This window comes from Nyctereutes procyonoides, unplaced genomic scaffold (assembly GCF_905146905.1).
Source record: "Nyctereutes procyonoides isolate TBG_1078 unplaced genomic scaffold, NYPRO_anot_genome, whole genome shotgun sequence".
Classification (NCBI taxonomy): domain Eukaryota; kingdom Metazoa; phylum Chordata; class Mammalia; order Carnivora; family Canidae; genus Nyctereutes; species Nyctereutes procyonoides.
Genome location: NW_026575133.1, coordinates 439,948 through 461,475, shown reverse-complemented (window position 1 = coordinate 461,475; position 21,528 = coordinate 439,948). Strand labels below are relative to the sequence as shown.

At 43.9% G+C, this 21,528-nt stretch overlaps 1 pseudogene; it reads left to right on the top strand.

Annotated features, from left to right (window-relative positions):
• The first annotated feature begins 19,229 nt into the window (after positions 1-19,229).
• LOC129493547 (stress-induced-phosphoprotein 1-like) lies at positions 19,230-21,037 on the top strand (annotated as a pseudogene).
• The last annotated feature ends 491 nt before the right edge of the window (positions 21,038-21,528 follow it).

Sequence of the window (21,528 nt, the reverse complement as noted above, 5' to 3'; positions counted from 1 at the left end):
ACGACATCTTTTCTCCTTGAGACCTTTTCTGGCTATGCTGACTCCACTGTAGCCCTCACCCATACACAGATTTCCGATGGACATTTTTCTGGTTAGCTTTCTTCTTAGCATCCATCACATTCTACCAGAGTACTTAAAAAAAAAAAAAAAGATTTGTTTATTTGTTCATAAGAGACAGAGAGAGAGAGAGAGGCAGAGACTTAGGTAGAGGGAGAATCAGGGTCTCCGTAGGGAACCCAATGCAGGACTCTATCCAGGATTCCAGGATCACGCCCTGAGCCAAAGGCAGACACTCAACCACTGAGCCACCCAGGCGGCCCTCTACCAGAGTACATATTTATTTTATTTATTGTTTGTCTTTGTCACTAAAATGCAAGCTCCAAGAAGGCAGATGTCTTTGTTTACTGTTGTTTCTGCAGTTTCTAGATCATAGCAGGCACTTACAAACACTTGAATGAATGAATTATGCTAGGTTTTGCTCTGAACTAGAGGCACATTATCTATGATGGACATAGACCCATAACTCAGCATTAGAAGGAAGTGAATGGAAAATGAATTAATGAAGCCAGAAGGTTCAAAATCAAAATAGAAGCCCAAATAGCCTGTTTTAAGCTAATCAACCATCTTATAAATTTGACAACCTTAACCAAATTCCCGAACATCTCTTTAAAAGGCACAGATAATGTACCTGCCTCCTTTTTAAAAGCAAGGCATAATTATAAATACTTAGACTTCAGCAGGGTAAAGGATTTACAGGCTCTATTTGTCTATTTTTAGAAAAACTGTGCTCTTTGCAGATCTGAATAAATGAACTTTTGTGACATTTAAAATATAAGAAAATTACACCCAGAGCTGCAGATAACACAAATTTTGACTATTATAATCTTACATATTGGGAAGTGGTGTGCAGACTTCATTAATATGTGAGAGCTTTTAATATTCTTCTGCCTGTTTTTCTATCCTTGATTGAACTCTGAGTTCTTGGTGATTAATTGAATTTGATTCTTCTCCACCTACATTTTGACAAATACTCCATTGCCTATGCAGCTTGTGGCAAGTTTTATTTAGTGTTAAAATAAGTTTTTATTCATTAAAAAGAGTCAGTTAAGTCTGTTTTTTCTTTTCTGAGATAAAATAAAAATTAAGTCAAACACACCCATCTGCCTAAAGTTTTTTTCATGCTAAAGGTTTTTAAATGTAATGTTCATGAGTAATTATTACCTTTCAATGCTTGGATTTATGTCGGATATAGACTGATTTGCTGATTTTCCCTTAAATGTCAAATCAGAAAACCCTGTGTTACAACTTGAGAAAGATTCTGCAAGTTCTCAACTTCTGTCTTTTTCTTCATTGACATTGTCAGTGACTTTTCAAATGTAGTTCAGAATCTGCAAAGTAGTCCACATGGATTCTGAGGAACAGTGCAAGTTATGGGGCCCTGTGGCATTGATGCGTCTATCATTATAGCATTTATACTTATGTTTCTGGTATGGATTAACAAATATTCATGATGTTTAATGAAAAAAATGTCAATTCACTTGTTCATTCAATACCTATTTTATTGAGTACTTACTAAATGCTAGGAATAATGTTAGGCAGGGGATTGTAGCTGTGAACTAAACAGAGATAGACTCAGTCCCCATGGAATTTACACTCTAGTGAGGGCAAAGATAACAAACAAGAATATAAGTAGAGGAGTAACATAATTTTAAATATGAGTAGTACTCCAAATAAAATAAAGTGGAGTGACATGATGGGGTAGCAGGGAGGGAGTGATTTTTAGAATGGGTGCTTAGGGATGACCTCTCTGAGGAGGTGACATGTTAGCTAAGACTTGAATGACAAGAACAAAATGAGTCTAGAAAGATATGCTGAGAAGATAAACTATAGCTCTTAGCATCCCATGGCTGGCAAACTACTGTCAGTTATCTAATCTGATTTTTATTCTTCCCCAGCATGCATCTGCTGCTCTAGCCAAGTGTGTACAGAGAATGACAACCCTCACCTCACCCCTCCAAGAGGTGACATATTCTTCATCAGCCTCAAATCACTTTTCACAAACCCCAAATATATAGATGCCTCTTACCCATGAATCCCATTGTTCTTCACATGATAAAATAGATATGGGGAGAGGCAAGTTTTGTGGCATTGTTTGATATCTGAGGAAAACCACTCCTTCATCCCACCCACCATCCTGTGGGGAAGAGAGTACAGTTTTGTGTGAGGAGGACTTTGCCAAAGATATAAAATGGGAGCTTTTGGACCTCAGTGCCCAGTCAATTGGGGCACCAGTCTGTGAACTCCTGGTGGATGATCATTTGATGCATTGTGTAGACCCATGTGAGATCTGATCAAACCCCATAGGAATATTCCTCTGCTTATTTCCAGGGGGCCTCTGGCAGCAGAAACTTGAAACCGTGTGTTATATCACCAAGTCTTCCAAAAAGAGAAAAAAAGAAAGAAATATGCTTAAAATAGTTAAAAGCTGCTTAAAACTGGGAGAGAAACACACACACACACAATTGGCTAATGGGGGATGCCTGGGTTGCTCAGTGGTTAAGCATCTGCCTTTGGCTCAGGTTGTGGTCCTGGGGCCCTGGGATTGAGTCCCACATCAGGCTTGCCCTAGACAGCCTACTTCTCCCTCTGCCTATGTCTCTGCCTCTCTCTATGTCTTTCATGAATAAATAAATAAAATCTTAAAAAAAAAGAAAAGAATTGGCTGATGGTATAATGTGGTATTTTCTGCCTTCTAGCATCTTCTTATTACAATGTAGGAATGGGACAGAATTCTCTGACACGGATGGTACACACCACGCTAGGGGACCTGGGGCTAGAGGAAAGAGGCCCTAGCAATAGTGAGAATAGTATTTTTCTGCTGCAAAATTTCAAGGGAGCCTCTTGGAAAGCTGGAGTTCCTCATCTTTGTCAGATGTTAGGAAAATGCATAATGTTTGGTACCATCTCTCTGATTTTATAGAGGAGGAATAGAGGCTCAGAGGAAAATGATACTTGGGAGATCACGGGCCAAGGAGAATAGAAAGGAGAAAGAGAGGATGGAGTGGCCATGAAAATGTACCATCTCCATCTTCTACTATGAAGAGCAAAATTCCCTAGCTGGCCACAACCTCTGCCCCTCTAGATCTACTGCCACATTGTGTGGAGATCTGCTGCCCAAGGCTGCTTCCTCCAATGACTGAGCATGGCAGAGGGACTAACTAAGGTGAGCCTGTTCTATCAAGAGGACCCTGATTTTGGCTTGAGGATACCACATCAGCTTGCCAGAGACTCCTCCTTCCCAATCTTCGTTCTTTTCCAGTTTTTAAAATGAAGTAATCTATCTTCTCATTATTGAGTTACAAGAGTTCTTTTTATATTCTGTATATAATTCATAGGTCATATATATAACCTAAGACATATATATATATATATATAATGTATATATATTTTATCCCATTATATGGCTTGTCTATTTCTTTTTCAGTGGTGTGTTTGAAAGAGCACAAGTTAAAATTGTGATGAAGCCCAATTTATCAGTTTCCTTTTATATGTTTTGCTTTTCATGCCCAATCTAAGAAATCTTTGCCTACCCCAGTGTCACAAGCATTTTCTACTATATTTTCTTCTACAAGGTTTATATTTTTAAATATTATGCTTAGGTTTATAATTCAACTTAAATGTTTATGCATGATGTAAAGTAATAGTTGAGGTTCATTTTTTAATATGGATTTTCAGTTGTTCTAGCACCATTTCTTGAAAAGTCAGTTCTTGGGCAGCCTGGGTGGCTCAGTGGTTTAGTGCTGCCTGCAGCCCAGGGTGTGATCCTGGAGACCTGGGATCGGGTCCCAGGTCAGGCTCCCTGCATGAAGCCTGCTTCTCCCTCTGCCTCTCTCTCTCTCTCTCTCTCTGTCTCTCATTAATAAATAAAACCTTAAAAAAAAAAAAAGAAAGAAAAGTCAGTTCTTTCCCCATTGAATTACCTTGATACCTTTATAAAAAATCAATTGACTATATAATATGTGGGTATATTTTAGGACCTTCTACTCTTTTCCACTAATCTATATGTCAAGCCTTGTGCCAGTACCACTGCACAAGGGCTTGCTTTCTTTCTTTCTTTCTTTCTTTCTTTCTTTCTTTCTTTCTTTCTTTCTTTTGTAGTTTCCTCCCCAGTTTTATTAGGAAATAATTGACATATATCACAGCATAAGGTTCAGGCATACAGTATGATGCTTTGATTTACATATATCATGAAATGGTTACCACAGTAGGTTAGTTAACATTCATCATCTCATATAGATACAATAAAAAGAAACAAAAAAATTTCTTCCTGTGACAAGAATTCTTAGGATCTACTCTCTCTTTTTTATTATTATTATTATTTTTTTTTATTTATGATAGTCACACACACAGAGAGAGAGAGAGGCAGAGACACAGGCAGAGGGATAAGCAGTCTCCATGCACCGGGAGCCCGATGTGGGATTCGATCCCGGCTCTCCAGGATGGCGCCCTGGGCCAAAGGCAGGCGCCAAACCACTGTGCCACCCAGGGATCCCAGGATCTACTCTCTTAACTACTTCCCTACACATCATCTAGTAGTGTTGACTATGGCCATTGTATTTTACATGACATCTCTAGTACTTATTTATCTTATGACTGGAAGTTTGTATCTTTTGACAAGATTCCTCCAAAGCTACCTTTCCCCACCCATACCTCTGGTAACCATGAATCTTATTTTTTTTCTATAAGTTTGGTGTTTTTTAATTTTTCAATTTTTTATTTTTTAAAGATTTATTTATTTATTTATTCAGAGAGAGAGAGAGAGAGAGAGAGAGAGAGAGAGGCAGAGACACAGGCAGAGGGACAAGCAGGCTCCATGCAGAAAGCCCGACGTGGGACTCGATCCTGGGTCTCCAGGATCACACCCCGGGCTGCAGGCGGCGCTAAACCGCTGTGCCACGGGGGCTGCCCAGTTTGGTGTTTTTTTAGATTCCACAAATAAATGAAAACATGCAGTATTTATCTCTGTCTGACTTGGGGTCATGTTAAGTCTGTCCATGTTGTCATAATGATTAAATTTCCTCTGGAAATTTACACATACATATGCACATAGGTACCACATACATACCACAACTTTATCCACTCATCTATCAGTAGACACTTATGTTTTTTTCATATCTTGGCTATTGTGAATAATGCTATTAACGTGGGGGTGCAGATATCTTTTCAAGTTAGTGCTTTTTGTTTCCTTTGGATATATTCCTAGAAGTAAAATTGCTGGATCATATCATATATATATATATTTGTTTCTAGGACCTCCATGCTGTTTTCCTATACTGGCTGCAGCAATGTATATTCCCACCAACAGTGCACAAGGGCTTCCTTTTCTTTACATCTATGCTAGCATGTATTATCTCCTTTCTTTTTGATGATGGCCAGGCATGAGGTGATATACATCATTGAATGACACTCTCTTTTGATTATAGCTCATTTTGTAGTAAGTCTTAAAATCAAATATTGTAAGTTCTCCAAATTTGTTCTTTTCTTTCAAAATTGTTTTGGCTCTTCTAGGTTTTTGCATTTCTGTATGAATTTTAGAAACAGCTTATCAATTCCTACAGTAAAGTTTATTGGGATTTTGATTGGGATTGAGTCTATAGTTCAATTTGGGGAGAACTGGTATCTTAGCAATACTGTGTCTTGTGAAATAATAGAAAAAATATATATTTCTGTCCCCGATTCCTGGCACAGAGGTCCTAAAACAGTTGTAATTTCCTGAATGTTAAGAGCACAAGTAGCATCTTCTGTTCTAATATTTAGTCTTTGATCTTGGTTCCTAACAAAGAGCCCCTAAATCCCTTGGAATTCCCTGGATGATACGATTTTTTTTTTTTTGTGAGGTGACTCTTGGTGGGTTCCTAGATGGCTTCAGGATGCATGATGGTCACCAGAAGGATGTAGCCACAATTAGAAGCTTTGAACTTTCAGCCCCACCTCCTATTCTTTGAGAAAGCGAGAGGATCTACAGATTGAGTTAATGATCAATCATGCGTACACAATACAACCTCCATAAAAATCCCAGGAGTATAGGGTTTGGAGAGCTTCTGAGTTGGCGAACACATGCACGTACTGGGAGGGTGGTATACTCCAACTCCACAGAGACAGAACCTCCTACATTTGGACACTTCCAGACTTTGCCCCATGTATCTCTTTGCCTGGATGTTCATCTATGTCTTTTATCATATCTTTTATTATATAATAAATCTAGTAAGTGTTTCCTTTACTTTTGTGACCTGTTCCAGCAAGTTACCAGACCTGAGGAGGGAGTCACAGGAACCCTGATATATAGCAGGTTGTTTGTTGGTCAGAGGTATAAGAGACAACCTAGGACTTAAAATAGGCACCTGAAGTGGGGACAGCCTTATGGTACTGAGCCCTTTATTTGTGGGATCTAATGCTAACTCCAGGTAGACAGTGCAGAATTGAGTTGAACTGTAGGATACCTAGCTGTATTGGAGAGTTTGGTGAGTGTAGGAACAGATCCACACTTCTATTCAACACTGTCAGAAGAGTTGTGTGAGAAGAAAGGAGAAACAAGGAGTTTTTCCTAGCCAGTCTATAGTTCAGTCTGGGGAGAACTGATGTCTTAATATTCAGTCTTCCAATACATGAACATGGTATATCTCTCCATTTTGGATTGTAGATTTAAATACAAGTTTTATTCCAGTGTTTCATGTGTCTTCTTTCATGGGTATCCTTAATTTTCTCTGTCTTCCATTTCAACCACTTTCTCTCTGAATCTTTTTATTTCTTTATTTCATTTTCATTTTCTTTTATATTTTCCTGCCATTCCTCAGTACTCTTTATTAAAACTTCATTTGAGTATATTCTCCACTGGGGACTCATAATGTAGCTTTCATTCCTAAGATGATTTTGCCTTTTCTTTCCTGACTTCGATATATCTACCTATCTATCCATCTACCTACCTACCTACCTACCTACCTACCTACCATTTTGTCCATTTCTGATCTTGGATTTGAATTTCTGATTTAAGGAGATTTTTCATATTTTCAAATGCTTGTTTGAGGATATCCCACTTGGAATTTTGTGTTTTGCGATTGCTCTTGTTTTTCAGTAAAAACTGTCTTCAACTGAGATGTTTTTATCCTAATTTCTTCTCTTTTGAGTAGCTTCATGTGGATTTATGATACTTCATTTCATACTTCATTCAGAGCAATTTGCCCTGAATGATCAGGGCAAGATCACCCTCTTCTGTCAATGTAGTGAAGTACAGTTCCTTTAAGAGCTGGCTGGTTTTGTTTTTAAGTTTGAGGTGGATAATTCTTTTGTGTTCCTTTCATTATTTACCTATTCCAGTTTGATAATATCCTATTATGATTCTATTGATATTACCTTATTGTATTTCTTTGAAGATTTCAGACAGATTCATTTCAAACTTCTTTTCATCTGTCATCTCAGGATATAAATTTCTCTTTTATAACTACTTTTCATTGTGCTAAATGTATTTCTAAACTTTTCATTGAAATCTCATACTGTGTGGGAATTTTCTCCTCTACTTCCCTTGTCTGTGTGGTAATTTCTTAACTGCCTTAGCCTTGGTCTCCATGGATTGACCAAACACAATCCATGTCATATATTTACAGTTTAGCTCAGAACTCCCCATTTCTGTAGCAACAATTCTCCAGAATTCACATGGTACAGACCGGGAGGGGACTCTGCTATGGACACTGGCCCTGAGCAAGTAGTGTGTTTCTGCCATAATTCTAGATGTGTGGGTGGAGCTATGTCACCCACTGTTCTTGGGTGGGAAGCCCAGCACAGGTTCTTCTTACAGAAGGTGCATTCTGGTTTACCTAGGAGGTATTTAACTCCACTTTTGCTTGCCTGGCTCCAGTCCTACCTTTGGTTCCCGTGACTTAACATTTTGCTTATTGTTTAAGTTTGTCTCTCTGTTTTGAGCCACTGAGATTTTGCTCTTGTGTTTTGAGAGTAGTGTTTAAATATATATCTTAATATATTATCTCTCATTCTTATAGATTTGAGGTGCAAGAAATAGGATTGAGTATATTTATTTTGAGAACCTTTTCTAGAGGTTTTTATGCCTCTTAAAAAGTGAGAATGAGGGGCACGTGGGTGGCTCAGCAGTTGGGCATTTGGCTCAGGTCATGATCCTGGGGTCCTGGGATTGAGCCTCATGGGCTCTCTGTTCAGCAAGGAACCTGCTTCTCCCTCTCCTTCTGCTATCCCTCCCCCTGCTTGTTCTTGCTCCTTCTCAATCTCTCTCTCTGTCAAATAAATAAATAAAATCTTAAAAAAAAAAAAAAAGAATGCCTTGGCCACATAACATGATGTTTTGATTACAAAAGATGGTTCTGATGGCTACAAACCAGAGGAAACTTTGTGGTGTGGGATTGTTGGTTGTGATCAGATCACTTTTCAGTAGCACCAGTTGAAGATAAAGAGCAAGAAGGCAGGACTAGGAAGGGATGGCAGATGGCAAGAATCTCCAGTTTGCAGGCAACTGGCCAGGATCCAGGCTCTGATGAACATCTAGGAGATTGCGGTAGGGGCCAGTTGGCAGGAGGCATAATGGGGAGCTAACATTTATTGAAGGGTTGCTGAGTTTGGGCCAGGCAGTGTTTAGACCCTGAAAATTGAGATGAGCAAGACATAGTTCTTACCTTCATGAAACTTAAGAGTCTAGGGCAGTGTTGTGCCCAAGATCGCGAATCCGAGAAAGCACCAAGGAGCCGACACCGATGCAAACACACGAGGGTTTATTTACAAGCTCGAGCTTGGGTCCAAGTATACACAACACAGCAGAGCAGGGACTTGGACCCCGAGGTGGGTTTCAGCTTAGTTTTAAGGGCTGGTCTATATGGGGGTTTCAAGCGCATTGAGCTCTGTTCTTATTCTAATAGGGGCTTCCTGCCCTTAGCTTGGGCTGTTTTTATTCTAATGTGAGGCTTTCTAGGATGTTAAGCTGTAAGCTGTTTTCTTCCTGTAACTGAAGTAAGGTAAAGTTCAGCTCTTATTCACTGGGGCCTGGGATGGCTGTACTTGTGCTAACGCTGAACTTAAAGTGGAATCGCCTTAATTTTCTCAGCCTCCACATTTCCCCCTCTCAGAGGAACCTAAGGAAGGACCCAATCATGGGTTCAGGTTCCTCTCAGAGTGAGCCAGGGGGAATGATTAAACCAGGATTCGAACCAACCTTGTTGCTGTTCTCGCTCCCATTTACATTCCAGTGAAGAAGCAACATCCTAGTTTAAGGCAGCACATACCTCCCCCCTTTGTTGTAAGAAGACTAAGTCTGATCCCCTTTTATTTTGAAGGACAACCTCAGACGAGGGAGTCTTGGAGGTGGGAAATAAGTGAGAACGGTGCACTCTTAGCTTTAGGGGATTGTCCTTGTCTGGTTGGCTTTTCCATTCTGGAACAAAGTCCTTGAAAACGGCGTGTGGGTCAGCTGGCCGGAGGGGGTGTAGTGGACCAGGGAGTAATCCCATTGACCTTGAGAGTGGCAGGAGTGGCAGGATCACGATGTAAGGTCCCTTCCAGCGAGGTTCAAGTGTCTGGTGTTGGTATCTCCGCATGTACACTCAGTCACCTGGCCGATATCGATGGGGATCCGGGGGTGGCCCAGTCTCATAGAGGGCCCTCAGCTAAGGTCACACCTGCTCATGGGTTCGTTGTAACATTTGGAGGGAGAAATGAAGTTAGTGATCATCAAACTCAGCAAGCACCTCAGTTTTTTTAAAAATTTTTTTATTTATTTATGATAGTCACACAGAGAGAGAGAGAGAGAGGCAGAGACATAGGCAGAGGGAGAAGCAGGCTCCATGCACCGGAGCCTGAAGTGGGATTCGATCCCGGGTCTCCAGGATTGTGCCCTGGGCCAAAGGCAGGTGCCAAACCGCTGTACCACCCAGGGATCCCTCAGGTTTTAAATTGGAGATAACAGGTGGAGGAAGACCGAACATGATCTCATAGGGAGTCAGTCCCATCTTATATGGGGAGTTCCTCACCCTATATAGGGCGAAGGGGAGGAGAGTCACCCAGTCCCCTCCAGTCTCCAGGGCTAATTTAGTTTAGGTCTCCTTTAATGTTCTGTTCGTCCTCTCTACCTGTCCTGAGCTCTGGGGCCTATATGCACAATGTAATTTCCAGTCTGCCCCAAGTGCTAGCGCCACTCCCCGTGTTACCTTAGAGACGAATCCTGGGCCGTTGTCTGATCCAATTTCACCAGGAAAACCATACCTCGGTAAGATGTCTTCCAGCAGTTTCTTGGTCACGGTCTGTGCTGTTTCATGTTTGGTGGGAAATGCCTCTGTCCATCCTGAAAAAGTATCTACAAACACTAGTCAATACCTGTATCCGTATTTTCCAGGTTTTACCTTGGTGAAGTCCACTTCCCAGTAGGCTCCTGGGCGGTCCCCTCGGAGCCGGGTGCCCGGGTTAGATCCATGGGCGGAGGCATTAGTTAACTGGCACGTGTGGCAGCTCGCCACCATCTGCTCAATCTTTGCTCGAGAGTCTTTAATAGTGATCTTTGCATGTCTATGAGGTCTCCCATCTTCCTTGTGCCCACGTGAGTACTCCGCTGCATTCTGGATAGGCCTCGCCGTCCTAGTTCCTCTGGCAGGCTGATGCTGGAGTCCGCGGCCCTCCACCAGCCACGCAAGCGCTGGGTCACAGACAAGCGTTTGATCCAGTGTAAGTCAGCATCAGTATAGTTGGGGGTGTCGGGCAGGGTCGGTGCCCCCGGATCGGGTCTCTGTTTCCATGGTTACAGCTGCCCCTCTCCCCCGCGTATCCGATTCCTTTTCAGAGGAAACTGCTGCAGTCCGTGTACCAGGTGGTGTCCGCATTCTGCAGTGGCTGGTCCTGGAGATCTCTGATTCCGTGCCCCTGTGCCAAAATTTCTTCACAGTCATGCAGAGGGGGGTCCCAGTCTGGGTTAGGGAGATGAGAGGCATGGGGTATTGACAGACCCTGGCAGGGTCTTCCCCCGACTTTAGTTCTATGTATATGGCTGGTCGGTGCCGGGCCAGCCCGATTCCCCCAGTTTCTGCCCACACTTGGGGAAATTCCCGCAGCCGACAGTCAATGTCAGTCATTGGGGCTGAGGGCATTTGGTGGAGACAATATTCATCTTCTAAACTCAGGACAAGCACCTGAATCAGGTGCCCCTCTTTGTTTAGGATTTTTGCCCCTTCGGGGTGTAAGCGAATTTGTGCCCCACCTTGGTGAGCAAATCCCTACCTAACAACAGGTATTCTAATAGGGGCACTCAGGGATGACCATGCAGGAGTGGGATACCCGGCCCATGCCGAGATCCACAGTTCTTCGGGTAGTCCAGGAGTACTGTTTGGTGCCCGTGGCCCCTTGCATAATGTCTTGCTTGCCAATTTCCCTTGGGGTTGTAATAAAACTGAATGTTGTGCCCCAGTGTCCACTAGGAATTCAACAGTTTGCCCCTCCACTTTAAGAGTTACCCTGGGCTCGGGGAGGGGTGCCGAACCCCGACTCCCCTAATCGTCCAGGTCCTCCATTTTCAAGATCTTGGCAGGGGCCTTAGATCTTTTGTTAGGGCAGCTTTTCGCCCAGTGGCCCTCCTCTTTGCAATAAGCACATTGGTTTTTGTTCAGCTTAGGGTGCTCCCGACGGGGACCAGGGTCATCCTACTTACCTGTCCCTGAAGCCAGCTTCTTGAGGTGCCTCCGTCTTTCCTGTGGGTCATCCATGGTGTGGCCAGCAGGATCTTGGCCAGGTTTTGGGTCTGCCGGTCACTTAGTTTGGTTTGTTGTTCTTCCGGACTTTCTCTATTATTATAGACTCGTTCTGCTACTATCACTAAGTCCTGCAAACTCTTCTCTCCCAGTCTCTCTACTCTTTGCAATTTTTTTTTTTTAATGTCTGGAGAGGCCTGGTTAACAAAAGCCATGATAATTGTGGCCTTTGTTTCTGGGACTTCTGGGTTCACAGGGGTGTACTGCCTAAAAGCCTCTATGACTCTCTCTAAGAAGGCTGCCGGACTCTTGTCCTTACCCTGCCTCACATCATAGACCTTGGCCGGATTGGGAGGCTTGCGCGCGGCAGCCTGGAGACCTGCCCCTAGAGTCCGGCAGTGGACCCGGGGTCTCTCCTTACCTTCAGCTGAGATGTGCGCTTTGAGGGGTAAAAAGGGTTTTAGCCAAGGAGGGGAATTCTCAATCATGTCCTGCCAGGCCAGGATGTAGGGCACCTGGTCAGGGTGACCATCCGGTTCATTCCTGAAGATCACGGCTTTAACCTGTAAGATAATAGGTAGGTGGAAATTTCCTTCTCGGGGCCATCCCACGTCAAAGGTTGGCCATTCTGATACGCAATAAATTTGAAATTTCCGTCTCCTTATGTAAACAGTTATGGAGTTAACAAAGACACAGTAACACAGACAAATGCACAGTTAACAAGGACATAGTAGCACAAACGTTCCAATGCGACTGCAGAGACAAAACAGAAAGTAGCCCGCAGGGCTGGCAGTCGGCCCTCCTTACAGACGAGGACCCCGTCCTCCTTACAGACCAGGACCCTGTCCTCCTTACAGACCAGGACCCCGCCCTCCTTATAGGTGAGGACCCCGCCCTCCTTACAGACGAGGACCCCGCCCTCCTTACAGACCAGGACCCCGCCCTCCTTATAGGTGAGGACCCCGCCCTCCTTACAGACGAGGACCCTGTCCTCCTTACAGACCAGGACCCCGCCCTCCTTACAGACCAGGACCCCGTCCTCCTTACAGACGAGGACCCCGCCCTCCTTACAGACGAGGACCCCGTCCTCCTTATAGGTGAGGACCCCGCCCTCCTTACAGACCAGGACCCCGTCCTCCTTACAGACCAGGACCCCGCCCTCCTTACAGACGAGGACCCCGTCCTCCTTACAGACCAGGACCCTGTCCTCCTTACAGACCAGGACCCCGCCCTCCTTATAGGTGAGGACCCCGCCCTCCTTACAGACGAGGACCCTGTCCTCCTTACAGACGAGGACCCCGTCCTCCAGGCGGGGGCAAGGGACGTCTCCTCAAGACCCCCGGTCGACGGCCGCGGGCGCATCCGCCTAAGCCAATGCCGACCCAATACAGATTGGAATTCCTACAGGTACAGGACAGTTTAGAGCTCTCAGAAAATATGTGCGCAAAAGGTGGAAGAAGTTGAGTGCACTCACCAAGCGTGAAACCCTCCGGTTGGGGTCCTGGGGTTTCTCGGATCCCGGATGAGCCCCCAAATGTTGTGCCCAAGATCGCGAATCCGAGAAACCACCAAGGAGCCGACCCCGATGCAAACACACGAGGGTTTAATCAGAAGCTCGAGCTTGGGTCCAAGTACACCCGACACAGCGGAGCAGGGACTTGGACCCCAGGTGGGTTTCAGCTTAGTTTTAAGGGCTGGTCTAGGGGAGCCCCAGAAGGGGTGGAGGAATTTCTCAAGTTCTGTTTACATTCTGATATGGGGGTTTCAAGCGCATTGAGCTCTGTTCTCATTCTAATAGGGGCTTCCTGCCCTTGGCCTGGGCTGTTTTTATTCTAATGTGAGGCTTTCTAGGATGTTAAGCTGTAAGCTGTTTTCTTCCTGTAACTGAAGTAAAGTTCTGCTCTTATTCACAGGGGCCTGGGATGGCTGTACTTGTGCTAACGCTGAACTTAAAGTGGAATGGCCCTAATTTTCTCGGGCTCCACACTTGAAACAGGCAGAATGACATTCCTTGAGGGACTCAGCTGTCTCAGTGTTAATACTTTGCTAAGAGCAACAGGTAATCTTAGCCAGACCTCCAGGATCCTATAAGTCTACTTCAACATATAAAAAAAATTCCTTTAGGGGCACCTGGGTGGCTCAGCAGGTTAAGCGTCTGCCTTCGGCTTGGGTCATGATCCCACGATCCTGGGATCAAACCGTGCATGGGGCTCCCTGTTAAGTGGAGAGCCTGCTTCTCCTTCTTCCTCTGCCCCATCTTCTGCTTGTGTACACTCTCTCTTGCTGAAGTAAATATAAAGTAAAAATATAAAGTAAAAATAAAGTAAAAATAAAAATTCCTTTAAAAATTTCCCTTATCTCTAAACCTTCCAAGATACGTGTTGGCAATCATTCCCTAAGCATATGGCCCAACAATATACATTTGAAGGGTCTCATATCTAAGGTTTTATTAAACCCAACAATAGCTAGCCCCCTCAAGGCCCTGGAAACCTTGCTTCCAAAATTTCTTAGAGACTTACCCTATCCCTAAACCCCTCCCAACTTGAAAGTATATAATTGGCCACTCCTCATGACCCCAGTGCAGCTCTTTCTGCCCAGGGGTCCTGTCCCCATGCTTAATAAAATCACCTTTTTTGCACCAAAGATGTCTCAAGAATTCTTTCATGGCCTTTGGCTTTGAATCCTAACATCTTTCCTATATCAGCTGCAAGAAAGATTAGTGAGGTCAGTGTGAAGGCTCTAGATGAGGCTGAAGGTGTCGTCACACACAGGTAGCACCCAGGAAAAGACAGTCTGAACCAGACAGGTTTGGTTTGATTGTGTGTGACTTTGTTCTGATTTGTTTGTTTGAAGACATTGGCTAGAGAATAGTTAGAGAATGTTCTATGATGGTGAGGAGAGAGAGGAGCAAGCAGGAATGGAAGGTCGGTCAGTAATTAGAAAGAAACTAGCATTTGGTGTTCAGATCTTCCCTCCCTCCCTCCCTTCCTTCTTTTTCTCCTTCCTTGCCTCTATCCTTTATTTTTTATTTTTTAAAAAAGATTTTATGTATTTATTTGAGAGAGAGGAACAGAGATAGTGAGAGAGAGAGACAGCACAAGTGGGGAAAAGAGGGAGAAGCAGACTCCCTGCTGAGTAAGGAACCTGATGCCAGGCTAGATCTGAGGACCCTGAGATCATGACCTGAGCTGAAGGCAGATGCTTAACCGAATGAGCTACCCAGTTGCCCTATCATTTCTTTTTTTAAATATAGAGGGGATGAGAGAACAAGAAGATATTTAGTGAGTGCCACCTCATGAGAGTTGCCATGAAACACAAACCTACTAAAATATTATTTGCTGTTTATCTGATAGTCACAATTAACCTGCATCCTGTATTTGTATTTGCTAAATGTAGGCATCCTGTACTTACCCAGCCTTGGCTTTTCCACTTCAGCCTCAGTTGGGGAATCTCTGGGAAGACAGCTGCCACCAGAGGCAGCCGGGTGCTAAACTGACTCTAGATGACAGCAGTCTTAGGGCTTCTGGGTAACTCTGAGGGTGCCTTCCTTTCTCCTCCAACACACCCCATCCCCACCCCCAACTCAACTGCAACTTTCCACTGCTCTCTCCTAATCTTGCTTTGTTAAAATAGCTAAACTCTGGAAACATTTAAAACCCTTTCTAAATGTAAAAAGAATCTGTAATGTGATCTATATCCTGCCTTCCTAGTTCATTGCAGCCACAAATTCTTTCTTCCTTTAGAAACCTGAATTTGGGCAGCCCCGGTGGTGCAGAGGTTTAGCACCGCTCTCAGCTGGGGGTGTGATCCTGGAGACCCGGGACCACGTCGGGCTCCCTGCATGGAGCCTGCTTCTCCCTCTGCCTGTGTCTCTGCCTCTCTCTCTCTCTCTCTCTCTGTCATGAATAAATGAAATCTTTAAAAAAAAAAATAAAAACCTGAATTTGGCTTTAAAGCTCTTGTCACTCACCCTGTTGACCTGGGTGTCCCCTCCTCTCCCTGCCTTCTCTCCTGCCCTCTAACTACACAGGCTCTTTGCTCCCTCATCTCCCCACCTCCTCCTGATGCTGCTCGTCACCATGGTTACGTGGGAACCTGTTTCTGTGGTGCCCTCTTCCATAGCTTGCTTCTGAGGTAATTTCCCCAGTGAATTCCAGCTCCTCTCAGCTATCTCTGCCCTCATCTTCCTCCAATGAAGAAAAAAAAAATTGGGGAGAGAGAGAGAGAGGGAGGAAAGAGAGAGAGAGAAGAGAGAAAATCCCAGCTGCTCAGATATAAAAATTCTATCTGCAGCTGAGAGATTTTCTCTAGGTAATGTTACCCCTTCTTTTTGTTTTCCCTGTTTAAGGAGGAAAAGCCACTTTTGTCCTGTCGTACTGTGGTGTCACCTAAATCCATATGTAATGTAACATTTAATTAATTGCTTTTTGGTCTTGGGGCTATAACAACACCCAGCAACTGTTTTCTTCTATAACTGCCTTCAATTCTGGAAGTTAAAAGTGTCCTTTCAGGACAGAAAAAGGAACTGCACTGAACCAAGATCACTGGCTCTGTCACGTGGGGGAGGCATCAATGTAAAAGCATCATCTGGGTCGGGCTGGGTCATGCCAGAGGTTCTGGAGGACAGTCTTCAGCTGGGTAATGAGATGGCAAAGCTAAAGGTCCCTAGAAAAAGGAACTTTCCAAGAGGGATGGAGTGGAAATATCTCCAACAGTTTTCAAGCCACAGAAATGATTCTGAAAAGCTTTAGGTGCAGCAACATGGAAGCAAATATCAGAAAGTGTTTTGATAAGTCTTTGGCTTTTAATTTGCTTGGCTTTTGGTATGCTGAGATTCTGTGAGTTGGGTATTTTTCCATGTTCCTCATGCACTGCAGGATAACCTACTCAAATTATGCAAATGATCATTCAAAGGAAGAGGCAGAATTATGTTAGTGTCTATAATTCTATTGTAACTATGATTCATAGGGTCCACTCTCAGAGAAGACTTGCACCAAATGAACAGTTGAGCAACTTTTTTTTTTTTAATGTCATTAAAGGCTGTAACTCACAGAAACACTTAGAATTCCTGTGTCTTCGGTCACCCACTCCCCTTCCACAGCTGCTGCTGGCCCTCTTGCTTCTAAAACACAGATTTGGACATCCTCTTTCAGCCTGATCTGTGAGTTTCTTTGTGTTATTCTCCTCCCAATTTTGCTTCATGAGAGTCTCTAAAACAGGACCCTGCTGGGAGGACCATGGGAAAGGAAGAAACCAAACAGAAAAAGGCAGAACCCTCTTTAGCTTATAGGGCCAGGGGAAGGACTGGAAATATGTTAACATCAACGTTTTTGTCTGGTTAGACTTTAGACTTACATTTTTGATAACAAAGCTAGCCATAATTTCTTTAAAGCATCTGAGCATCTGCCCAGACAGCTGTCTTAATAGCTATGATTCTTATTGGTACATCTTACTTGATCCTACTTCTACACATGAGGTCGAAGGAGTCTTGCTAGTTTTCAAAAGCGTTAAAATTCAGCTATACTCCGTCATCTCTGGCTTAACCAAAGAAGAATGAGAGGCAATGAAGTAGGCCCTCGCTTTGTGTGTATTGCCCATACTTACCATCCTCTGAATGAGAACATTGACTTTCTAGAAAAGAAGATGGAGGGCAGGACATCTATAGGGAAAATGAGAGTTAAGTGTTTATATTATCTCTCTGGTGTGTGTGTGTGTGTGTGTGTGTGTTTAATATTTTATTTATTTATTCATAAGAGACACAGAAAATGAGGCAGAGACATAGACAGAGGGAGAAGCAGGCTCATGCAGGGAGCTGATGAGATCGGACCCCGGGATCAAACGCCCTGAGCCAAAGGCAGATGCTCAACTGCTGAGCCAGCCAGGTGCCCCAGTATCCCTCTGTGTTGTGGAGGCAGTGGATATTGGTGGCACAAGCAATGTAATGGTAAATCTGTTGGGGCACACAGGGAAGGATGCACTGATTCAGGCTGAATTTAATGAATCGTTTATATCTTGATTGAGTTATTAGGAGTTTATGTCCTAGTATTCAGCTTTGCATGATCCAAATTGCTATTCTGACTGTTCCTCTTGGGATGACTAGGCTTTGGAAGATTAATCTCCCAGGAGGCAGGACAGTGGATAGATTTCATGGAAGAATGTTATCACTGGGAAGGAAATCTCTTTCCCCAAAACCCCTCCCCACTTTAGCTGTACCTTTTCTGGCACTACCCTTTGTGGTCCTGGTCTCCTGCAGCACAGATGTCCACAGCAAGTTGCCACAGGGTCACTGGAGTCACTTGCAGGAGTAGTCTGGCTCTGCTGCCCTCTGCTGGCCACAGGGGGCATATTCCGCCTGTTAACCATTGGGTCATTGTCTCTCCCCCAAAAGGCTGCGATTATTACCCTCTAATTCTTCTTCCTTTGCAATCCCTCTTATTATTAAGGAGGGTGGCATGGAGCCAGGTTTCAGCTTCCATGTAGAGTTTATCTATCTAACATCCCCGGGTGAATGATTCTGGCACCCATCAAAATGGATAATGGGTTATTTCTGGGAAGGGCCCTGAAATATGTCCAGGAAATATCTGAGCTCATCAACTATGCCCTGACTCATTTAATATGTTATCAAATGATATCTCTTGACCTTGTCCCCATATATTATGATAGTTTCTAGTTGGGAGCCTCTAAAGAGAAAGCCACTTTCTATAGCATAATAATAATTGCTATTGTTATACTTCCTCTACTATAGTATCCTTGAAGCAGTAGCTAAGTGTTGCAGATATCTCAAATCTTAGCATCAGGTTGACCCTTTAAAATGAAAGTAAAGGGGAGAAGTTTTGGAAAGATGCTAATGGGGGTGAAATTGGGTATCCTGAAGATAAGGGACACTAAGTTTAGATAGCCCAATGTGCCGGGTTATCAGGGACCAATAACACATGCCAAATTTTATTGTATGCTGTAGACCGCCTTAGAATCTTGGGCTAGCCCCTCTGGCCCTTCCTGGCACACCAATGCAGTCTGGCAGTGCTATGCTTGGGCTATATTTCTGGGAGAATATACCCACCATGTAACCTTTCTTCTTTGTCATGGAAGAGCCTTTTAGCAGATGTGTGTGTATAAAAGTGGTCAGCACTTTGCCCCTACACTAGTGTAAATATTGTAAATATGACCATCTGGCTCATGTCATTGATAACTATAGGGCATATTGGCCTCATATTAGGAGGGCAAGACAGGACGGGATGAGAACTGGCTGATATACTATATGTTGGCAAATTGAACTCCAATAAAAAAAAAAAAAGGAGGGCAAGACAGTAAACTCTTCATCAAACAGAGACATCTCCAAGGACTGAGGCCCTTTTAATCTTTCCATTTTGAGAGAAACTTCCCTTTAAAAAAGTTATCCAAGTATTAAATGAAAATAGGTTTTAAGGGTTGGGAGTGCAGAGCAGATGGAATTGATTCAATCCAATTCCAAGCTGGGCTATGGAGCAGGTAAATGAGCTAGCTAAAAGAAAAGGCAATAAGGCCCTGAGTGCAGGCAACATCGATGATGCGTTATAGAGCTCCTCTGAGGCCATTAGGTCAGATCCCCAGAACCACTTGCTTTATGGTAATCGCTCAGCAGCCTATGCCAAGAGAAGTGACCAGAAGGCTTATGAGGATGGTTGTAACACCATTAACTTAAAGCCTGACTGGGGCAAGTTCTATTCCCTAAAAGCAACAGCTTTTGAGTCTTTTTTTTTTTTTAATAATGAGGTTTTTTTTTTTTAAGATTTTTATTTATTCATGAAAGACACACAGAGAGAGAGACAGACAGAGAGGCAGAGACACAGGCAGAGGGAGAAGCAGGCTCCATGCACCGGGAGCCCGACGTGAGATTCGATCCCGGGTCTCCAGGATCACACCCTGGGTTGCAGGCGGCGCTAAACCACTGTGCCACTGGGGCTGCCCCAGCTCTTGAGTTCTTAACCCAATCTGAAGAAGCCAAGTGAACCTATGAAGAGGGTTTAAAACATGCAGCAAATAATCCTTAGATCAAAGAAGGCTTACAGAAAATGGAGGCCCTGGTTGTGCAGAGAGGAAACCCATGGATTATTTCAACATGCTCAATCTGTACCAGAAGTTGGAGAGTGATCCCAGAACAAGGATGCTGTTCACTAATCCTACCTACCAGCAGCTGATAGAGCAACTATGAAGCAAGCCATCTGACCTGGGTACAAAACTAAGATCCAGGGATTGTGACTATTCTCAGTGCCCTCCTGGGAGTGGATCTGGGCAGTATGGATGAGGAAGAGGGAGTTGCAACAGCTCTACTGCTACTTCCTCCCAAAAAGGATACCAAGCCAGAGCCAGTGGAAGAAGATCTTCCATAGGATAAGAAGCAGGCACTGAAAGAGAAAGAACTGGGGAATGAGGCCTACAAGACAAAAGACTTTGATATAGCCTTGAAGCACTATGACAGAGCCAAGGACCTGGATCCTACCAACACGACCTACGTGACCAGTAAGGCAGCTGTGTACTTTGAGGAGGTTGACTGCAGTAAATGCTGGGAGCTTTGTAAGGCCATCGAGGTGGGGTCAGAAAATTGAGAAGACTATTTCCAAAGCTTATGCTTGAATTGGCAACTCCTATTTCAAAGAAGAAAAGTACAAGGATGCCATCCATTTCTATAACAAGTCTTTGGCAGAGCACAGAACCCAAGATGTGCTCAAGAAATACCAACAGGTGGAAAAAATCATCAAGGACAGGGAGCAGCTGACTTACATATAAACCCTGACCTGGCATTGGACTAGAAGAACAAAGGCAATGAATGTTTTCAGAAAGGGGACTCTCCCTAGGCCATGAAGCATTAATACAGAAGCCATCAAACAGAACTCAAGAGATGCCAACATGTACAGCAATGGAGCTGCCTGCTATACCAAACTCCAGCACCAGCGGAAACTGTGAGGACTGTGAGGAATGTATCCAGCTGGCGCCAACCTTCATCAAGGGTTACACACAGCAAGCAGCTGCACTAGAGGAGATGAAGCACTACATTAAAGCCATGGATGTCTACCTGAAGGCATTAGATCTGGACTCCAATTGTAAGGTGGCAGCAGATGGTTACCAATGCTATATGATGGCCTAATACAACCAATGTAACAGCCTGGGGGGGGCAGCAGATAATGAGTGACATGGTCATACAGCTTATCCTGAAACAGATGCAGAAGGACCCCTATGCACTCAGTGAGCACCTGAAGAATCCTGTAAGAACACAGAAGATCCCGAAGCTGATGGATGTGTGGGTCTGATCACAATTTGGTGATGACTGGCTCATCATCCTCTTTCCTTCACCCTCATGTAGAAAGAGCAGGGACTGCAGCAGCGAGTAGCACGGAGCAGAGAGGAGAGCAAGGGAAAGCAAATAATTTCTCTCTCTCTGTTTACATAGACCTATGTGGAAGATACAGAGTCTTACTGACTTTACTCGTACTGCCACTGCCTCTGGGCCCTCCCAGCACATGCGTGGTCTCTTCTGCTGCCCTGGGGTTCCATGTTTGCTTCTCCATTCCCAGTCACTGTGTCACCTGCTCTCCCATAGTTGGTTATTTTTTATTTGAGGCAATGAGCATGTGTGGGGAGGGGAGGATAGTCTTCCCGACCTCAGGTCCCAACTATATTCACATTGTTTTTAAAAACTCAGATAAAGAATTCTAATAAAAGCAGTAGTAGCAGTCATGCATACTTTGCCATGGCTCTTTTTCCCTCTGATACTGTTACTTAGTAATGTCCCATATAGTGG